Below are 17,500 nucleotides of genomic sequence, written 5' to 3'. Positions count from 1 at the left end.
TATATATATATATACACATGCATATATATACACACATATATATATATATATATACATGCATATATATACACACATATGTGTATATATATATACATGCATATATATACACACATATGTGTATGTATATATACACACATATATATACACACGTACATATATACAAATATATATATACATATATATATATATACATACATGTATATATATATACATACATGTATATATATATACATACATGTATTCATATATATATATATATATATATATATATACCGGAGTAAGCACATGAAATGTGCAACAAGGTGGGAAAAAGAGTACTCAAATACCAGAGGTAGAGTAATATGCTTTATTCCGATGAACGGGAACGTGAAACTCAGAGTAACGGTTTTTTTGTTATATTTCTGCTGCTTTTAAATAGTGTATATATATATATATATATATATACAGGTATATATATTCATCTATAAAAGACACCGATAGAATAAGTACTACAAAGAATAAATCCTGGGATCGATTTGTTTGACTAAAATCGGTGCTCCAGCATGGCCGAGGTCACATGACTGAAACAAAGAAAACAAAAAACGATGCCTGTTTAATCACGAGTAACACCGGGTATCTTTGCCAATGTTTGTGTGTCTCTCTCCCTCTCTCTCCATATATATATATATATATATATATATATAGTCACGGCGGTCTTCTTTCATTTTCCGTCTCTTAAATCCACTCACAAGGATTTGGTCGGCCCGAGGCTACAGGGCTACAGTAGAAGACACTTGCTTGAGGTGCCACGCAGTGAGACTGAACCTGGAACCAAGTAGCCAGGAAGCAAATTTCTTATCGCGTATCCATGCCAAAAGAAAAAAAAAATGCATTTTTTAAAAAAGTTAAAGCAGCGAAGTGGAACACACAAACATCTCTGGGTATGCCGCCTTCATGATTGGGTTCCACTATTTTACCAAAGAAAGATTGGCACCTGTTTCTTCTGTATGTTCCTCTGTTCAACATTTGCCCCAGTATGAATTATTTCTCTTTACTTTTCCTTACTCCAAGAAGTTTGCGAGCGTTTGCGTTCGATAAAAGTTTTTTGTGGAATAACCACAGTTAGTGTGTCCCTCGCTGGACTAACTTTCTGGAAAATTCACATTTATTTAATGAAAATTTCCATAAATATATTTTAGATGATGTTGATTAGAGTTATATCGGAATCTGTTGTGAAAATTTTTCGGAGGAGTAGAGAGGAGTTTCGGAAAATTCACACACCTTGATTAGTTTTCCTCGTAACTTTCTGAAAAATGGACATTTTTGAATAAAGCTTCCCACAGATACGTTTCGGATATTGTAGATAACGACCATGTCAGAATTTAATGGGGGGGGGGGGGGAGCATATTAAAAGGCGGGGCGTCGGATAATTCACAAGGCTCAATTTTGTTTCCTCGTACATTTTGACGCGGTGTGTCGCCTCCCCACTAAATATTTTTTTTGTCCATATGGAATTTAGATATAATGGCAATAAACACCATCCGAAACATATTCTATCTTTTATTTGTTTCAGTCATTTGACTGCGGCTATGCTGGGGCACCAACTCGAAGTGTTTTAATTGAACTAATCGACCCAGGTACATTTTCTTTGTTTTCATTTTGGTATTTATTCTATCGGTTACTTTAACCGAACGGTTAAGGGATCGTGGGTTTCCACACAGTTTCCGTCTATCAAATTCACTCGCAAGACATTGGTCGGCTCGGGGCTATTGTAGAAGACACTTGCCCAAGGTGCCGTGCAGTAGGATTGAACTCAAAAATATTTGGTTGCAAAGTGAACTGATTAACTACACCTTTTAAAAAATTCTATCAAAAAAAAAACATCCATTTTTCGGAAAGTTATGAGGAAACAAATTCAATTCCACTTTCTATCGTACGCGTACAAATTTTAAAAAAGTTCCAAAGTATTCCAAATAATACTCTTTCCAACACAAGGCCAGCAATTTTGAAGGGAGGGGGTACAAATTGATTAGAACGACTCCAGTACTTGACTCGTACTTTATTTTATCGACCCGAAAGATGAAAGGCAAAGTCGGCGTGAGCGGAATTCGAACTCAGAACATAACGAGCCGGAAGAAATACCACAAAGTATTTCTTCCGAGGCTGCAATATTCTGCCAGCTCGTCGCCTTTAAGTCACAAATAATATTGATTTCTAGTATAGATATGCAACAAGTCCCTCATACACAGTTTAGGGAGTTAAGCTACAGTCGAATATAATCAGCGATCTACCATTTCTGCCACTCACCGTTCATTATTATATACATACACAAAAGGCACATAACAAATAAATAAATGTCTTACCTGCCATAATTAATTTTTTTTTTATCACTTGGTTCCTGGTTTTTCTTGTTAACTTGTATCACTAAATGTATTTAGCAATTCTATTTAAATCGAGAACACAAGACACACTCAACGAAGCGAAGCTTCAACGTCTTCCAATGTTCGTTTGCGACGCGACTCGGAAAAAAAAACCCGACAGTGGTATGATTCACCTTTTATAGTCGGTACTTCGAAAAAGATCGCAATTTGTGTGCCGTGACGTCACAATGTGATTGGATTGGCATGATAAACAAGCCAACGACACATTACATCCTAATCTATTGTTGTCACGTGATTTCGTCTTATTTCTTTTATATTTTTTGTTTGTTAATTGTATAATTAATGATCTTCCCAACCCATCCCAACAACATGCGTAGCAGACAATAAAACACTGTTCGTAGATAGAGTGGCACAGCATATTTACTATCATGCACAATAGAAGATACACACGTATATATTCATACATTAATTCATACCTACAACTTGTGTGCAGCTAAGTTAGTAGGTTAAAAGTATCCACTGAAAAACCTGTTAACGGGAATAAAAACACACACACGCACACACACGTACATACATTAGCGCAGTCGTCACAATCTGTCGGTTGACATTACTTTTCAGCCTGCAGAAAAAAGAAACAAAAAAGTTATCGATGAAATAAAACAAACAAAAATGGATCGTTGTTTGCAGAAGGACATACTTTAGATAGTTTCACCAGTTGGTCGCTAAAACAAAGACCAACTGTTGAAACAGACGGATATCACCAGACATGATAAAACCACTCCTTTACTTATTAAACTTATCCAACGACACGTCCAGTCGAAGTCCATCTAAGGCGAAGAGGAATCTTGAGAAACCGGTTCATAATTATTACTTCATTGTATTTGTAAATAATCATCAGCAAACAACTTGATATCACTGTTGTACATAGAAACAGGACAACCAGGAGGGGAATATATTTATCGTCTGCGTTGTCTGCTTTACTTCACAAACGCCGTGCTGCATATGGTTCCGCCTATCCCATAGCACTTGTGATATTTCTTCTTCATCCCCCACCCTTCGTGAAATGAAACTTGTAAGGGTCAAAAGTAAAATAATGGGAAGTAGAGTTCCGGCTAAGATACTTGTAAACGTAATGGTTCTCGAACTGACAAATAACCACTCGCCAAAAAATAGTGAAAATTTTCACTCTTCACCTTTATTAATGAGAAAATATTGAGAAAGATAGTTTACGTCAATATAATTCTTCCTTCACCATGGTGTTGAACAAATTTAAATAGTTAATTTTATTAAATATGGCAATTTGTCAGCCTCCTTTTGACAATCTTCATAGAGCCAAGCTTCCAGGGAGTTCTGCCATCCCCGCCTTTCTATGAAAACACAGCTATAAAGAATTCAACATTACTGAAGTTGGATCCACCAAATATTTTGATTGACATTCGTAATTAAACTGAGCAAAGCCTGGCTTTTAATTACCCATTAATAATAGGTCTTGAGATCAGTTCTAGAAGATCTTATTTTTCTGGTTGCAGTAATGATAAAACAAGTGCAACACTGTCACAGATATACTACTTTGTTTTACCAGCAACAACAGTTGTAGACGATTTCTAGACTCGTACAATACCATCAATCAGATTGGTTTTTAAGCACTCGGCAGACAAATTACTGCCTACATTTTATTAATCCAGTTATACATACATCAACAGACCGTGTACAATCGTTGTGCAATTGTACAAAAAGAAACAAACTAGACAGTGGTACTCATCGCACACATTAAAATTCATATTTAATCAAATTTACGAGGCATTATGCCTTTCTTAAAGGGTTTCAACAATTATTGGCGTCGTTCTTTCTTCGTTGTATTTCATAATTTCTGTCATTCCTCTCAGACATGGCTGCGTGGTTAAGAAGCTTGCTTCGCAACTATGTGGTTTCAGGCTCAGTCCCACCGTGCGGTATCTTGGGCAAGTGTTTTCTAATATAGCCTCAGGGACGACTACTGTCTTGTGAGAGAATTTGGTAAATGGAAACTGAGTGGAAGCAAATTTGAAATACCTTTTTTTTTTTGGAAATGGATCTCGAAACATATATGCTATAAATAATGATTTCAAATTTTGACACAGGGCCAGCAATTTCGGGGAAGAAGTAGATCGGTTACACTGACCCCACCAGTGCTCAACTGGTACTTATTTTATTGGTCCCTCAAGGATGAGAGGCAAAGTCAGCCTCTACAGAATTTGAAATCAGAACTTGAAGACGGACAAAATGCTGCTAAGCCTTGTGTCCGGCAAGCTGACGATTCTGCCTGCTCTACCGCCTTATATACTATAAATAAATAGCGTGCAAATAATTTTAGGTAGAAAAACCCTTTTGGATAGAAAAAGTCGAATCCATATCTCCTGGAGACACGACAGGCGTTCTACCATCGGGCCAAAGTAATCCTTCAAATTTCTCTATCCGTTTCAGAAACTTTATTCTTACCAGCGAAAATTATGTCAGCAATATTCTCTCTCTATCCGTTTTCTCTCCTCATTCCTTTCTGCAGAAGAGCTTACGCTCGAAACGTCAAAGATTTCTTACATTTTTCCCGAGCGGTAGAGTAATACACACTGTTATTCATTCACCTGTCACGGTTTTTTTTGCATATTCCGAACACACATACACACACACACACACATATATATGAAGGCGTGTGACCAAGTGATTATGGTGTTGGTTTCGATTCTCAGCCTGGCCAGTGCGTTGTGTTCTTGAGCAAAACACTTCATTTCGCACTGCTCTGCGATCACTTAGTCATCTGACTTGATCACTATAAACAAATCATTTGTGCAGGTTGTTCAGTAAGAAATTGCGGAGCCCTTACCTTTCGTTTACGACAGGAGAGTCCTGTGTGTGTGTGTGTGTGTGTGTGTGTGTGTGTGTGTGTGTCCCACCGCTTGACAACTGGTGTTGGTTTGTGTACATCCCTGTAACTTAGCGTTTTCATCAAAACGGACCAAAAGTATAAGTACCAGACTTTTTTAAAAAATAGCTACTGGAGTCGATTTGTTCGACTGAAAGCCTTTCAAGTCGGTGCCCCAGTATGGCCGCATCCCAAGACTGAAACAAGTAAAAGACAAAATCTATCTTAATGTGATGATATGAGCGAGAACGAGTGACAAGAAAAACCTCAACTTTTCAATTTGGTGGATGAGACGGTCTCAGAAAACACGGAGCGCCTCCAAGTTTAACTTATAGAATTTCGACGATTTCAAATTCGTTTCAACACAAACGAATCTTATTAAAGCATCAAAAACTCTGTTAAGACATGGTTTCAGTGAATTTCAAAAAATTATTGAGCCACAAGTTGTTGTTGTTGGCACTCCGTCGCTTACGATGTCGAGAGTTCCAGTTGATCCGATCGACGGAACAGCCTGCTCGTGAAATTAACGTGCAAGTGGCTGAGCACTCCACAGACATGTATCCTTAACGTAGTTCTCAGGGATATTCAGCATGACACAGTGTGACAAGGCTGACCCTTTGAATTACAGGTACAACAGAAACAGGAAGAAAGGGCGAGAGAAAGTTGTGGTGAAAGAGTACAGCAGGGTTCGCCACCATCCCCTGCCGGAGCCTCGTGAAGCTTTTAGGTGTTTTCGCTCAATAAACACTCACCACGCCTGGTCTGGGAATCGAAACCGCGATTCTATGACCGCGAGTCCGCTGCCCTAACCACTGGGCCATTACGCCTCCACTGAGCCACAAGTAGCTTGATTCTAAATGTTTCAGATTTATAGGCAAAATGTGGTGGGGGGGGGAGGAAAGAGAAAGAGAGAGGGGGGAGAGTAAGTGAGAGAGAAAGAGAATAGTTGAGAGGCAACCTGAGTACTGTTTGACTTTTGTAACTTTCGCAAACGTTTATTGTAAAGATCACAGGTCGTTGTAGAAAAAAACGGTCAAAAAGCCAAGAACTGGAACGCACGCACACAGGCGCGCGTACACACACAACGCCACAGAAGGGCTCGTATTTCATTATAACCACAGTTAATGTTATAAACACTGTTTCTTCCAGACAAATATCACCAGTTTTCTCCACCATCGAGGGAGTAATTTTCTACCAACCAGAATTTCGCGATTAAATATATTTCAACGCACACACAGATGATACCGAAGAAAAAAAAATAGAACGATTATCGATTAACATTATCTCATCAATATTTAAATGGTTGCTATTGGTTACATTGGTAGGTAATCAGATGATCATTACCATAGAAATACAGTATTTTATAGTCTATTAAACACTAATTTCTTCGTTATTCCGCTCTGCTTCCATTCTAATTTCTGATCAGGATCAATTTCACATGAACGAGCCTCTATAATGGCGCCTGTCCTGCTAGAAATAGCAGCCAAACCTCGGTATAATTACAGATGGATGTTCACCGTCCGACTTTTGTTTTCTCGTAACTTTCCGAAAAGTGGATATTTTAAAATAAAAATTTCAACAGATATATCTCACATGGTGTAAATTACGATTATATCAGAATGTATTGTTGAAAAGAAAAAAAAAGTGGGGAAAGGAGCAGGCATGGTTGTGTGGTAAGAAGCTTCCTACCGAATCACATGGTCCCAGGTTCAGTCCCACTGCGTGGTACCTTAGGCAAGTGTCTTCTACTGTGTGTATTTAGTAAACGGAAACTGAAAGAAGCCAGAACACAAGGCGAAAAAGTTAGACGTAAGCAGAGCAAAGAGGAAACTAGACGAAAACTTAACAGACGGGAAATATAGGCAAAGACACGATACACGGAATATTCGAGGCTGAGTTTACCTCGTCGGTCAATGAGCCAAAATATCATCGTGGTTTCGCGCCATTATCATTGAAACCACTCAATCTTGGAAGCGCTAGTGCTGTTATTAAGCTACTAGAAAAAAAGCTAGCGAATGTATACTGAGACAGTAACAAACAAGACATTATATAAATACAACAGACGAAGAATTATGCATATATAACAACACGAAGCCTTACGGCTATATACAACAGAAGAAAAATATATAATTATAAGGCGCAGGAGTGGCTGTATGGCAAGTAGCTTGCTTACCAACCACAAGGCTCCGGGTTCAGTCCCACTGCGTGGCACCTTGGGCAAATGTCTTCTACTATAGCTTCGGACCGACCAAACTCTTGTGAGCGGAGTTGGTAGACGGAAACTGAAAGAAGCCCGTCGTATATATATATCTGTGTGTGTGTGCGTGCATCTGTGTTTGTCTCCCTAACATCGCTTGACAACTGATGTTGGTGTGTTTACGTCCCCGTAACTTAGCGGTTCGGCAAAAGAGAACGATAGAATAAGTACTGGGCTTACAAAGAATAAGTCCTGGGGTCGATTTGTTCGACCAAAGGCGGTGCTCCAGCATGGCCGCAGTCAAATGACTAAAACCAGTAAAAGAATACAAATACCAGAAATACAACGGAAAGAGCTTTGCAGCTATCGAACATACTTAGTGGGATTGTGCAAGGAAGACCCAACGGAGCCCAGGTCAGTATGAGCAGTGTGGTCAAAGGCAGGGCGAAAAAGAACACCGCCTTCACCAGTCAAGTCGTAGGGAAGAGGAAGTATAGAGAGAGAGGGAAAGAATGGGATAGAGAGAGAGAGAGAGAGAGAGAGAACGAAGGGGCAGAGGGAGTGGAGAAATAGAGACAAAGAGAAAGGTATATGGGAGGCAAGCAAGGGTGGAAAGAGAGGGTAAGAGTGGAGAAAAAGATAGAGTAAAAGTAGAGGTGGAAAGAGATAGAGGGGGACAGAAAGAGAGAGAATAGAAAGAAAGGGAGACAAATTGAGAAGAGAAAGGTACAAGGGAGGCAAACAAGGGCGGAAAGAGAGAGTAAAAGTGGAGAAAGAGATAGAGTAGAGGTAGAAAGAGACAGAGTAAGAGAGTCAAGAGTTGCATAATAAATATTCAAGGAATATTATTTTTACAATAAAGTAAACAAACAGGATGTGTGTTGCGCTAGAAAGATGTATCAAGGGTTGAAAAGACAGAACACAAGGAGAAAAAGTTAGACGAAAGCAGAGCAAAGGGGAAACTAGACGAAAACTTAACGGACGGCAAATATAGACAAAGACACGATACACGGAGTATTCGCAGCCGAGTTTTCTTTGTCAGACAATGAGTCAAAATATCATAGTGGCTTCGCGCCATTATCATTGAGACCACTCAATCTTGGAGGCGCCAGTGCTGTTATTAAGCTATTGGGAAAAAGCTAGCGAATATATTTATATATATTTTATCTTTTTTTTTTTCAATCCTTTCACCCGCAACAGCCACACAACCTCTTTTGCAATAGCCATTAGACAGAGAAAAACTGCGTGTCTCTCTTTGTTAAAGGAAAGCGGCGGGGCAACCATTATGAAGTTTCCAGAAATTGTCGTCTCAGACTCTAAGGTCGGATATGGTACTGTTTATAGAAGTAGTCAAACAGGCGGTTCTGTTAGAACTCTAGGTGGGGGTGGTGCGCATCGATTAGGCAAATGAGAGCAAGACAAGGAAATCTGCTGAGATGGTGGAGCTGTTCCAAAGCAACGAAAGCGGGGAGCAAGCAAGATATGATGCCATGGAGGCAAGACGCAGATGGAAGCCCGTTGTATGCATACGCCTGTGTTTGGCCCCTACCACCCCTCCACAACCAGGGTTTGTTTACGTCCCCGTAACTTGCTCGATAAAGTACTAGACTTAAAAAGTAAGTACTGGACTCGATTTGCTCGACTGAATACTCCAAGGCATTGCCCTAGCACGGCCGTATTCCAATGACTGAAACAAGTAAGGTATATACCTTTTAAACTGCGGCTGCGCTGGGGCACCACTGCCTTTACACACACACACACGTGTATATATATATATATACATATATATACACACACACATACATATATAATGTATATATCTTAGCAGGACACTTACATATAATGTATATATATATATATATATATATATATATATATATATATATATATATATATATATATATATATATATATGAAAAAGTAAAAAGAAAAAAGAGAAAATGCACATTGGATATAAAGGCTTTATTCTTTATATCCAATGTGCATTTTCTCTTTTTTTTCTTTTCCCCTATTCATACCGCATGTAGTTATTTTTCTCATTGAAACCTATTTCTATATAACTTCAAAGTTTCACCTTATGTAGATTTCCACGTTACTGGCACGTTTTATAACTAACTAACTAAATAAATAAATTTAATCACTTCGCAGCAAAGCACCAAGTTAGCCTAGTTTCCGACTGACGGCCATAGTAGCAATTCTCTTACACACACACACACACACACACGTTTCTGTTCGTTTTTCTTTTTCTCTATCTGCCCATCAATCCATTCGTTCGTATACCTCAGTAGACAGGTCTTACACACCAAACTGTTTTACGACACCTGTTAGCCGACGGAGTTGTCACTCCGAGATCACTGGACCCATTAGAGGTAGCAGTGTCTTGAAAGGAAAGAAGAGTGCGTTAGATCAGTGGTTCTCAACCATTTTTGCCTATGGGTCCTTTTGATTCCTATTTAACCCCATTGGACCCCATGCTAAAAAAAAAAAACCCAAAAAACAAACTATATTTTTATAATTAATCGCGTAAAAATATGATTAAAATATTTTGAATATTTACTTTTTTACTTGTTTCAGTCATTTGACTGCGGCCATGCTGGAGCAGCGCCTTTAGTCGAGAAAATCGACCCCAGGACTTATTCTTTGTAAGCCTAGTACTTATTCTATCGGTCTCTTTTTGTCGAACCGCTAAGTTACGGGGACGTAAACACACCAGCATCGGTTGTCAAGCGATAGTGGGGGGACAAACACACATATATATACATGTATACGGCGAGTTTCTTTCAGTTTCCGTCTACCAAATCCACTCACAAGGCTTTGGTCGGTCAGAAGCTATAGTAGAAGACACTTGCCCAAGGTGCCACGCAGTGGGACTGAACCTGGAACCATGTGGTTGGTAAGCAAGCTACTTACCACACAGCCACTCCTGCTGAAATATAACCAATTTATTGCAGATAAATTTTAACAGAATCTTATATGAACTGCGTTAGATGGTGAAGCCTTTGGTCAAAGTGTATGAAGAAAATATAAAAGAGAAACAAAATGGATGATCAGGGTTTAAACATCTTTGCTGCTCAATCAAACCATCTTGAGCAAGTCCATTGATTTGCTCAATCAAGTCACCTGGTACCAACAATAACAACCAACTTCAAGTTGACCCTTATGTGTGTTAATTATAATTCAATCTGTTGTAAGCTTTTGGAGCAAACATCCCTACATCCTTTACTCAATCGCTATATTCCCCGTAGATACTGTCACCAAGTTAGCCAAGCTGGGCACTGCGCGTGTAAATCTCAGGCTTGTAGCAGAGGGACCTCCAAAATCTCATGGACGTTGCTCCCACACCTACCTTCCATTGTTTTCTTAATCAGGAATCTCATTTATGTATGCCTATTTAAGTACACATTTGCTTTTTCTGGAATGCCGACCGCCACTACTTACCACACAATCGAAACGTACCCGGATTCTTCACACAAAAGATGAGTCAGCTCTACAGGGTATTAATGGGTATTAAAGAACAAAAGAATTGTCGAACAATGCTTGGATAAATAAAGAAATCAGTTTCGAGCTATTCCTGTGTTGATTTAGCTCTATCATTTAGTCACATGCGCGCGCGTGTAGTAGTAGTAGTAGTAGTAGTAGTAGTAGTAGTAGTAGTAGTAGTAGTAGTAGTAGTAGCCAGCCTTGTGATCTACATTATAAAAATCTTGTGAGTCTTTAATGCTCAGATCCAGGAACAGGATCAAACCAGAGACACCGACTGAAGTACGATGTGGATTTGTTGAGGGTAAAGGAACGCCTTGTGTTGTGTACATCCTGAGAAAATTGGAAGAACAACGAAGCTATGAGACCCGAATTTACGTCTCGTTGATTACACCAAAAGCATTGATGCAGTAAACCAAGAAGAAATTAAAATGTTAAATGATATAAATCGAGATGGAAAGTATTTACGAATAATCATAAACATTTACACGCATACCTCAACATACGTCTTTTTCAATTTTACGTCGTCTTTTTTTTTTTTTAATTAATGGCAAAATAAAACCCAACTTCAGTCGGTTTATCCGAATTTACGTCGGTCTCAGCGAACAAATTTAAAGGCATAAAAATTAAAAACCAAAACCTAAAAACTGAAGTGGAAAATTAAAATACACGTGGAAGTATGCAGAAATCATTTATTAGATTTTCTACTCTAGGCACAAGGCCCGAAATGTTTTGGGGAAGGGACCAGTTGATTAGATCGATCCCAGTATGCAACTGGTATTTAATTTATCGACCCAGAAAAGGATGAAAGGCAAAGTCGACCTCGGCGGAGTTTGAACTCAGAACGTAAAGACAGACGAAATACCGCTAAGTATTTCGCCCGGCGTGCTAACCACTCTGCCAACTCGCCGCCTTACACAAATCATTTGTTAAAGCAGATATGAGCTAATAAAGTTTTTAAAATGTTTTTCGTGTTACGTTACTTTTTGACTTTTAAAAAATAAATATTGGGGTCGATACATTCGACTAAAAATTCTTCAAGGTGGTGTCCCAGCGTGAAAAGATAAAAGCTATACTCGTGGTCAATCTCTCATAAATGATGAAAGAGCTAAATAAATAATTTTCATACCAAAATCCTTACAAACTCCTCTTTCTTAGTAAATAAAATCTGTACAGCACTTCAAACAATCTCTCTATAATCACACACGCAAAGTCTAAAGTTCAAAATGACTTAAAAACTAACCATCAATCACTGACAGAGAGAAGCAAACACAAAAACGAGCGTACACACACACACACCATAAACTATAAATATTGAAGCAAAATACTAAGAAATCAATTTGTGACATTAAGAGCAGATGAGGGCCATGCAATCGATAAGGTAGCGAACAGCGACGAAGAGACTGGTGAATCAGACGATTAATCAGTTGAATTAAACAATTGAATTAAACAATTGATTAGATATTTAATTAGTTGACCGAGTGTAATAATGATAGCGGGGGGAAAAAATGAAATACAATTAGTGCATTTGTTTTTATTGGCAAAATGATCCTCTCAGAGCACATCTGTTTCAACACATGATTTCACATCTTAGGCGCAGAACGCGCTCACATCCTTAGATATTATGTCCGAAAAATTCGAGGCAAGAAATTTCGCCGTTTAAGAAAATTCACTGTTTGGACAATGATAAAGCGTATTATTCCAGCAAATATTCTGCTCAATACCACAGATTTGCTTGTCAGTAGTTTGACCGTAACAAGTTGAGCATGTCCCTTGGTGGCTGACGATATGTGCATCTCTGATCATGAGAAGAAGTAGTGGGGGAGCATCATAGCTATGTGTTGAGAGGAATTCTTTGGGGTTTGAATAATTCACCTTTGGAAACATGGGTGTTTTGCTCAACATCCTTAAACAAACCTTATTCAGGGATCTTTTGAGCGGGATGGGCTACTCGACCTGAAGAAAATTCTAACTGGGCCCCACCTGCGAGGTCATGTGCTGTTTATCTTTATATAAGATCACCATGTCGCGCACATATGGTTGTGATGCATGTGCCTGGTGTACCCTTATCAGACGGGTAGTCATGATGGGTATATTGGGCTTCGTATGTTTTACCCCAGTGTCACTTTGATGGCATGCACTGCTCTCTCACTCAATAATAAATATAACAATAAAGGTTTTATAAAAGCATTAAATAGCCAAGTCTTTATTAAATGTCAAACATAAAAAAAGTGTGATAAGTCATTTAAAACGTATACACATTCCAAGTAATGCAACGCAAGTGATGCAGTTTTTGTTGCGGATTGTATCGATGTCAAGGCGGCGAGATGGAAGAATCGTTAGCACGCCATTTCTTACGGCAAAAATGTTTAGGGTGAAATTTCCTATAACTCTTAGATATATGGCATCTTCATGCTGTCATTATTTAGGTTCATGAAGGCAGCGAGCTGGCAGAAACGTTGGCACGCCGGACGAAATGCTTAGCGGTATTTCGTCTGCCGCTACGTTCTGTGTTCAAATTCCGCCGAGGTCGACTTTGCCTTTCATCTTTTCGGAGTGGATAAATCGAGTACCAGTTCCGCACTGGGGTCGATGTTATCGACTATTCCCCTCCCCCCAATTTCAGACCTTGTGCCTTTAGTAGAAAAGATTATCTAGGTTCATTTCTAAGGCAGCAAGCTGGCAGAATCGTTAGCACGCCGGGCAAAATGCTTCGCGGCGTTTCGTCCGTCCTTACGTTTTGAGTTCAAATTCTGCCGAGGTCAACTTTGCCTTTCATCGATGAAATAGGTCGAAGAAGCTATTTCCCTTTGAACGAAACATGTACCAGTTACGCAGTGGAGCCGATATAATTGACTAGCTCCCTCCCCCAAAATTTCAGGCCTTGTGCCTTTAGCAGAAAGGATTATTTAAGTTTATGTCTAGATTTCTTGCCAATGGAGAAAGAGCCGGTTTCTAACCTAGATCCAAAGTTTCATTAAAATTTCAATATCATCAACAGGGTACTTGTGCACTGTATGTATGTAGTTATGTTTTCTTCGCTTTAGAATTCGTTTGAATGTATTAGATCAATGGAAAGTCTTGGATATATGTATGATAAGATGTGGTTTGGATAGGGAGAGCGTTCTGGATATGAGACGTTTTGGCACAGCCGTTTTGGCGTCGCTGATTCGACACTGACTTATCTGACATCAGACGTTTTAATGCTTCTCTCGTCTCTCCCTAATTTTATCGGTATGTGTACGTATATTTCTGCACGCGCGCGCACAGATACATCATCTTCCACGATGTAATTGCTTGAAATATTATTAGCTGGAGAAAATATTGATTTTTACGGTATTTACTCGTGTATAAGATGCACCCGTATTCAACCTTGGTACACAATGCTTTCCCCTTCGTTGTTTTATCTTTGCCCCATATACACTTGTTAATATAATACACATTATCGTACATCACAATTTTTCACCCAACATTCTATAACGATTCTTTCCGATCTAATGAACCGACAATTATCTACTGTATGTTGACGGTGTGTGTAATTAAGCTTCACCCGTTAATTATCAATTCATTAACCTTTGTTTCATTTAAATTAAATCTGACAGATGTTTTCTGACCTAACGGTTCAATAATTTTCGCTTGATGATTATGAAGTATGTAAAGATAATGAAAATACTTATTAAAACTTAGACTTGTTCATTCGCTCGTTTATTAAATTATTTACTTTCACTTATCCTCTTTTCCGTAATTGCTTGGCATCAATTTTTGAATAATTTAAACCTTTTACTCATTAATCTAGTTCTCATTAAATTTGATTTATTCAGCTATTCTCATTATTTTCTCCGTAGACTCTGATAATAATATTAACTATAATCATCACAAGCTAGACAACTGCTCGACTTTCATTCATCTAATTCATTTTCCTACTAAGGCGGCGAACTGGCAGAATGGTTAGCACGTCGGGCATTTCCTCCTTCGCTACGTTCCGAGTTCGAATTCCGTCGAGGTCAGCTTTGCCTGTCAACCTTTTCGAGGTCGATAAATTAAGTACCAGTTACGCACTGGGGTCGATGTAATCGACTGGTCCCCTCCTCCAGAATTTCAGGCCTTGTGCCTGTAGTAGAATTATTAGTATCACCATAAGGCGTCGAGTTGGCAGTATGGTTTGCACGCCGAGCAAAATGTTTAGCGGCATTTCGTCCGTCTGTACGCTCCGAGATCAAATCCCGCCGAGGTCGGCTTTGCCTTTCATCCTTTTCGATGTCAATAAAATAAGTACCAGTTGAGCATTGGGGTCAATGTGATCGACAGCCCCAGCCCCCTAAATTTCAGGGCTTGTGCCTATAAGCGAGTTATTAGAATCATGATTTTTGTGCGGACCATTCGGTAGATCGCCCCTTTTCATTACACACACACACGTTAGTTGACAGCTGTCACTTTCTGTATCTCTTTGTCAAGGCTACCGGACAGCTACGAGTCGCTCAACTGCAGTTAAAGGAAGAAAAGAGACGAAAAAGAGAAAGGAGGGAGAGACACGGACACACACACACCTATACACACACACAGGTGGGTGGAGAGAGAAAAGATCTTGTCAAGGAAACAAAGAACAAACGATAATTGCACTAAAGGGAAAATCGATGAACATAATTTAATAGCTTACAAATATCTCGGAGAGAGAGAGAGAGAGAGGTAGAGGTAGTGAGAGAGAGAGAGAGAGAGAGGTAGAGGTTGTGAGAGAGAGAGAGAGAGGCAGAGGTAGTGAGAGAGAGAGAGAGAGGCAGAGGTAGTGAGAGAGAGAGAGAGGTAGAGGTAGTGAGAGAGAGGTAGAGGTAGTGAGAGAGAGAGAGGTAGAGGTAGAGAGAGAGAGAGAGAGGTAGAGGTAGAGAGAGAGAGAGAGGTAGAGGTAGAGAGAGAGAGAGGTAGAGGTAGAGAGAGAGAGAGAGAGAGGTAGAGGTAGAGAGAGAGAGAGGTAGAGGTAGAGAGAGAGAGAGGTAGAGGTAGAGAGAGAGAGAGAGAGGGGTAGAGGTAGAGAGAGAGAGAGGTAGAGGTAGAGAGAGAGAGAGAGGTAGAGGTAGAGAGAGAGAGGTAGAGGTAGAGAGAGAGAGAGGTAGAGGTAGAGAGAGAGAGAGGTAGAGGTAGAGAGAGAGAGAGAGAGGTAGAGGTAGAGAGAGAGAGAGAGGTAGAGAGAGAGGTAGAGAGAGAGAGAGAGAGAGAGAGGTAGAGGTTGTGAGAGAGAGAGAGAGAGGCAGAGGTAGTGAGAGAGAGAGAGAGAGGCAGAGGTAGTGAGAGAGAGAGAGAGGTAGAGGTAGTGAGAGAGAGAGAGAGGTAGAGGTAGTGAGAGAGAGAGAGGTAGAGGTAGAGAGAGAGAGAGAGAGGTAGAGGTAGAGAGAGAGAGAGAGGTAGAGGTAGAGAGAGAGAGGTAGAGGTAGAGAGAGAGGTAGAGGTAGAGAGAGAGAGAGAGGTAGAGAGAGAGGTAGAGAGAGAGAGAGAGAGAGGTAGAGAGAGAGAGAGAGAGAGAGAGGTAGTGAGAGAGAGAGAGAGAGAGGTAGTGAGAGAGAGAGAGGTAGTGAGAGAGAGAGGTAGTGTGAGAGAGAGAGAGAGAGAGAGAGAGAGAGAGAGAGAGAGATGAAAAAGAAAAACTCGTGTGTTAATATAATTCATTTCAGAGAGGAGCTTCAATGTTTTTTGTCTCATTTTATTTCCTTATCGAACACACACACAGACACACACACGTTCTAAGAAAACAAGGAAGGATTTGTTAAGTTGATTTGCCGAGTGAAGTGAACATTCTAGTTTCGAACTCCAGCCCCGGCTGAGGGTGGCAAAGCAGGAGAAAATGAAGCCAATCGGCGATTGCACTGCGGCCATGCTGGAGCAACGCCTTGAAGGGTTTAAGGCGAACAAATCGACCTCAGTACATAGGTTTTAAAATACGTCTGGCACTTATTCTAGCGGTGTCATTTGCCGAACCGCTAGGTTGCGGGAACGTAAAGTAATACCGATTGTGAAGCGGAGGTAAGAGAACACACGCACACAAAGGGATTCTGTCAAGTTTCTGTCTACCAAATTTGCTCATAAGGCATTTTGGTCGCCCCGTGGCTATAGCAGAAGAAACTTGCCCAAGGTCCCGCTCAGTGGGACTGAACCTGAACCTATGTGGTTGCAAAGCGAGCTTCTTAACCATACAGCTATGCTTGCAAACAAGGTAAATGTAAAGAAAGGCAACGTGACACGGTTAGGGTGAGACGACAGCATGTTTCCATATTCGTAACTTAGCGGTTTAGTAAAAGAGAACGATACAATAAGTAACAGGTTTAAAAAGAAAATAAGGACTGGGCTTGATTAGTCCCTCAAGGGTGTACTCCAGCATGTCCGCAGTCTGACTGAAACAAGTTGAAAGATATACATACATAAGAAACAATTGTGACTTGGATTGAAGCCTGTTTATTCAATCATCTATTTCAAATTTTAAATGGTGCATTCCTGCTGTATGATAGCATATGCTAGCCGAATACAGTAGAGGAGCTTTGAAATGCACATTATGAGGTTATTATCCAGACGATATCA

The 17,500-nt window shown here is 39.8% G+C and overlaps 1 protein-coding gene across 4 annotated transcripts in view; it reads right to left on the bottom strand.

The window, feature by feature from the left end:
* The window catches only part of LOC106867896 (uncharacterized), a 90,863-nt gene that overhangs the window by 22,272 nt on the left and 51,091 nt on the right, over nucleotides 1-17,500 (bottom strand). The window contains exon 2 of one of the 4 annotated variants that reach the window (XM_089358025.1): nucleotides 6,949-7,031. The exons of 2 other annotated variants lie outside the window; for them this stretch is intronic. The gene's annotated coding sequence lies outside the window, so the exon portion shown is untranslated. Of the gene's footprint in view, nucleotides 1-2,342; nucleotides 2,784-6,948; nucleotides 7,032-17,500 lie in introns of those variants that run through there. One more of the 4 variants, XM_052970871.2, reaches the window with a different exon arrangement.

This window comes from Octopus bimaculoides, chromosome 9 (genome assembly GCF_046866305.1).
Source record: "Octopus bimaculoides isolate indiv1 chromosome 9, ASM4686630v1, whole genome shotgun sequence".
NCBI lineage: Eukaryota > Metazoa > Mollusca > Cephalopoda > Octopoda > Octopodidae > Octopus > Octopus bimaculoides.
This window is presented reverse-complemented; position numbering and strand designations above follow the sequence as displayed.